Consider the following 5832-nt stretch of genomic DNA (forward strand, 5'->3'; position numbering starts at 1 on the left):
AGAATTGGTGTTCATCAGAGAGATAGTGAAACTACATAGTGTTCCAAAGAAGATTGTTTCAGACAAGGATGCAAATTTTTCTTCCAAGTTTTGGAAGGAGCTATTTGCAAGATTGGGTACAAAGTTGGCCTTCAGTACAGGTTATCATCCATAGATAGATGGACAAACAAAGAGGGTCAACATGATGTTCGCAGATATGTTGAGGATGTACGTGATGCACTAGCAGAGCAAATGGGAGGAGTATCTTCCATTGGTTGAGTTCACATACAACAATGGTTATCAAGAGTCATTGTATGGACGGAGTTGTAACACTCCCATTAGCTGGAGTGATCCAGTGAACATGGTACTTATTGGACCGGATATGTTGGCAGACATGGAGCAGGAAATGCAGGTTATAAAGAAGAATATAAAGGCAGGACAAGATAGACATAAGAGTTATGTGGATCAACACAAGGTATTCAAGTATTTTCAGGTTGGGGAGCAAGTTTATTTTTGCATCAAGCCCAAGAAGAGCTCCTTACAGATTGGTTCATGTGCCAAGTTTGCACCATGATATTGCGGGCCTTTTGAGATCCTTGAGAGGATTGGACCAGTGGCATAACGACTTGCACTACCTCCAATAATGAAATTTCATGATTTTTTCCATATTTCATTTCTTAAGAAGTACATAAAGGATGTCGATCATGTTATTGATTGGTTCGTATTGCAGGTGGAGTAAGAAGGAGGGTTCAAGCTGGAGCCTCTTTTCATATTACAGTAGAATCATCTCATGCTCAGGAACAAAGTCGTAGAGCAAGTTAAAGTGTAGTGGGAGAACTTTGGGCCTGAAGAATCTAAATGGGAGATGACAGATCAGATGCAAGCCCTGTATCCTTCATTGTTTGCCAGTTCAGGCAAATTAGTTTTGATTTGATGTTGGAATATATTTGGCATATGTTTTGTTGATGTTTTGGTATATGTATTTATATGTATATGGATGTAAATACCACCATGATCTAAGTTATAAAGGTCTAGTAAGTTTTATGGTTGTTATGTTGTCATGTTGTCATGATGTTTTTCTTTTGAGCAGGTCTTTCATTGTAAATACTTCAACAAGCTATGTTATAAAGCTCCATGGGCAATATGTTTCCTTTTTAGTGGTTTTGTTGAGGTCTTGGTGTGTTTTAACACCGAGGATGGTGTTCCCAAAGGGGGAGAATTTTGTAACAACCCTGGTGAAAAGTTCATGTAATAAAAGTTAATAAAGGAAAAATAAGACCATGGTTAAGGGAGACTTATTCCAAGCAAAATGTTGGGAAAAGATATCCTAATGGGCATCACTAGATGTGTGTTTTGGCTACGGAAAATTGGAAAAGGCTAAGTCATATTCATTAAAAGGAAAAAGGGCATTTTTGGCACATTTATTTATGAAAATAAAGGAAATTAGGAAAAAAGTAAGTTGAAAAGTCACAGGTTGCATGTGAAGGGGAAAATAAGGAAAATAATGGAAGATGAAGAAAATAGAGGCCTGATTAATAAAAAGTCTTATGAGGATCAGTTGGTAGCTTTTTGTCAGTTCAAGTTTTGAGCTCTCTCATTATTCGCCTTCTCTCTCTCACTCTTGGTCACTTAGAGTTTTCTCGGAGCATTCTAGCTTTGGAGCAAGGAAGGAAAAACAAGCAAAGGGAAAGGAAGCAAAGAAAGGAGCAAGGAAGGGAAAGTAGGATCAAGAAGCTTCAGTAGGAATACTTGCAGGTAACCCTTTTCATGTGTGATTTCCTAGTTGGTTTGGACATGCATGGATTTGCATGTTGGTGTATCATTCTATTGTTTTCTGGGGCATCGTTTTGCTAAGTTATGACATTGGTTTTTAGTGTAGCCTTGCCTCTTTCCAGATGCCATGGTGTTGGTATATTTATTTTAGTTTTTGAGCTCTAGTTTGCCGGATGGATTTCGGGATTCAGGGTGGAGGTTGTTTCAATTTTCATCCCAAAAGGCCTAGGAATCCCTTGCTCGGATTTGGTGGGATACACAATAAAGCCTAAGGGAGAGTCTTGGTTTAGGGCCTAGTGATCCGGGATTGGATTGTGGTAAACCTTGAGAGACTGGTCTCGGTTTAGGACCTAGTGATCTAGGATTGGATGCGGTAAAGCCTGAGAGACAACAAGAAGGAAAATTCTACAAGGATAGTGATGGATTCTAGATGGCATTCCAAGTTCAGTTCGGTTGTGGTTGGAGCACCGGATTTGGTGTGATCATGGTTTGGTCAGGGTGGAGGTGGTTTAACCTTTGGATTCCATTGGTTGTTCTTGGATTGGTTATTCTATGAAATCCCACATTCATGCTTGGAATATGGCATGGGGATGACTGGCTGAAAGAAATATTTGGTTCTGCCATGTCTACGGTCGTGTGGTATGTGGAAGTGCCAAACTTGGTCAAATTTGCATGTGATTTATAAAATCTAAGTTCTCTTACTTTCTCACTTGTTTATACTATGATTTGATGGTTTTCATATCTCTGATATCTATATGGCTTTATGCTAGTTGTAAGAATGGTTATATGACTAGTTCATGTCATGGTTATTTCATGTATGTACTTGTAATTTTTAAAATGATGGATGCAAGACCTAATTAAGGTTATAACATTTCAATGGAGAAGGTGATGATCCTTTTGGTTATGTTTCATTAGTTCTTTTAGTCATTCATGCTCTGTCTTGTATCCTAAAACTGTAGGTTGGATTGATGCCAAGTGTTTGATGAGATGTCAGTCCGGGTTGGGGATGTTTAGGCCTAATGCTGAGGTTGGTTTTGATTTATCAGCACTGTCATCATGTATGTTTTGAATTCCAGAGATTGTAAGAAGTTCTGAGCAAAGCCCGAGATTCTGGGCTAGAAAAGTGGCTCAAATATCGGGAAGGTTGGCACAAGTCTTTTGAGAAGAGTCCATGGAGGCTAGAACATAGGCCTGTGAGAGTGACTTTGTATTTCTAGACACTTTCATGCCTATAGCATAAGAAAGACCATGGGTTAAAAGGCTTAAAACGTCATTGGGACTCAGGGATAAGATGTCTGAGTGGCTGACATGTCTCATGAGGGTGTTGTTTCTGATGTGGATGGGTTTGATTGATGTGTTCCATTCATACCATTTCCTTAAGGTCACCAACTAGGTTGGATCCCTTATAGTGGCCTCTCTCGTCGCATGTTTAACCTAGCTGGCTGGTTGCTTGGGTAGACCTGGGAGGAGGGGGTGTTACAAAATTGGTGTTTAAGAAGAAGATGAATGAAGAAGGAAAAGTCGAGAAATACAGAGCTCAATTAGTAGCAAAAGGTTATTCCCAGGTGTTGGGATTATTTTTGTGATATTTTTTCTCTTGTTTCCATGGTAGCTTCTATTAGATTACTTTTATCTGTTGTTGTTTCTTTTTCTTTTGAGGTAGAACAGATGGACGTGAAGACAACATTTCTTCATGGAGATATGGAATAAGAGATCTACGTGAAGCAACCTAAATTCTTTCTGTTGAATAGAAAGAAAGAACTAGTATGTAGGTTAAAAAAATCTTTGTATGGGTTAAAACAGTCACCAAGGATGTGGTATCATAAATTTGATACATATATATGACGACTTAGATTCACCAGAAGCAAAGAGGAACATTGTGTGCATTTTAAATTAATTGGTGATCATGTTAATTATCTGGTCTTGTATCTAGATGATTTCTTGTTGATTGGAATGACAAAGAAATTATCCACGATTTGAAGACCCAATTGTCCTCCAAATTTGATAGGAAGGACCTTTGTGCTGCAAACTATTTTTTGGGCATGGAAATTAAACGAGATTGGGAAAAGAGGAAGCCTTAGTTAAACTAGAGGAAGTATGTCAAGAAAATACTATGGAGGTTTAATATGCAGGAGAGTAAACTAGTGAAGGTTCGTATTCTTGTAGGTGCACATTTATCTACTGAAAATGTCCCAAGGCACAAGAGGAGGAATATGACATGTGCCATGTTTCATATGCAAGTGCAGTGAGTAGCCTGATGTATGCAATGGTCTGTACTAGACTAGACATTGCACATGCAGTGGGAATATTGAGTTGTTTTATGTCAAAACTAGGGAAGGAGTATTGGAAAGCAGTGAAGCGGGTTTTGAGGTATTTGCGTGGAACTAGTCATTATGGTTTGTACTAGCAAGGAAGACCAGGAATGAACATATTTATGGAGATTTATGGATTTGTTGATGCATACTGGGCTAGAGATCTCGATCAGAGAAGATCTACAAGTGGGTATTTGTTTAACCTACTTGGAGGTGCAGTGAGTTGCATGAGAAATAGATAGTCTATAGTGGCACTTTCAACTACCAGGGCAGGATACATAGAAGCAACTCATGCAAGAAAGGAAGCAGTTTGGTTACATAGATTGTGTCCAAGTATGGGGTTAGTAAAGAAAGCTCTAAGGATAGACTGTGATAGCCAAAATGAAATTTTCTTGGCAAAGAACCTTGCTTATCATTCAAAGACAAAACACATTAATGTTCAGTATCACTTTGTGAGGGATATGGTTGAGGAAAAAAAGGTGTTGCTAGTAAAGGTGGACACTTTGAAGAATGTTCCAGATGCATGACGAAGTTTGTGGGCACTGGGAATTTTTTTGGTGTTGAGAAATAATGGGTGTTGCAGGGCTGTAACAATGACTAAGCTCTCTTCTGACCCCCTATGTGGAAAAGAAAACAACAAGTGGGAGAATGTTGGGTGTGTGTTATACTATTTCCATGACTAGTCACGCATTCGCGCAGGTTAACTAGGGGTGCAACAACCCCCCCTATTTGTTGTACTAAGCACAGTAAGGGGGTCACAAAGGAGTCACAACCCCCCTTATCGAGGGGTTTCAGGGGGGTAGTAACCCCCCTATATGGGGTCCCACACAGTGCCCCACAAAAAAAATTTGGATGCTATATTAGGTGGGTGGACCTACCTATGGTTTTGTGCATGGGTTTTGCACATAGTTTTGAGCATGATGATTTTCTTCCCATGGTATTTTGTAGATCTGGTCAAGGGAACTACGGTTATGTTCTACTATCGGGTTAATGGACTAGGGTTTATGAATTATTTGATATGTATAATTATGTGTTGTAACATTGAGAATAATATAATGAAAAATCAATCAGGTAGTCCCTGTTTTGGGATCTAGGGGAAAATCTTTGTGTATATCTATTTTATGTTTTATGTTCTCACCATTATTATTTTTTTTAGAATTTGTCTGTAGATAATTTTTGTACAGGGTTAAAACCTACACGTAGTTGCAGGTCCCCAAGCATCACCTGGGGAAATCACATCTCTAGATCTCCACTAAAGTCCAACCCCACATATGGAAACTCTAGAATTAGTTGAGGGTTGGACTAAAACCAATGCTTAACTATGTGTGTCTAGTATCACACCACCTCTCCCCCACCTGTACAGGGAAGTAAGGGGGGCCAACTCTGGATCTAGGGTTCCCTCAGTTGCTAAGGCACTACTAGTATCACTAGTCGTAGCATCACCAACCTCTCATAGAGTGTTGCATAGTACGCTCCCATATCAAAATCTACTCATCTTCCTCTGAGCCCCATGCGCATTTGTGCCATCATCCTTGGATGGATAAATCTAACCCAATCAAAGAAGGTGCCCAACTACAACGTCTCCAACACTGCAATCTAGATCTCTATGATATGGTTGGGGGTTGTCGACCCCACCAAGTGCACTATCATCACTACTGTTACCTACATCAACAAATCCAAAATCGATGAAATATGATTTCCCCCCTCATCAAATGGGTCATCCCTGCAGTATTGATTGTCCCATGTTGACGATCCCACCCCTCCATGA

This window comes from Pinus tabuliformis, chromosome X, assembly GCF_031772625.1.
Source record: "Pinus tabuliformis cultivar Carrire ecotype Pingquan chromosome X, CPIR1, whole genome shotgun sequence".
Classification (NCBI taxonomy): domain Eukaryota; kingdom Viridiplantae; phylum Streptophyta; class Pinopsida; order Pinales; family Pinaceae; genus Pinus; species Pinus tabuliformis.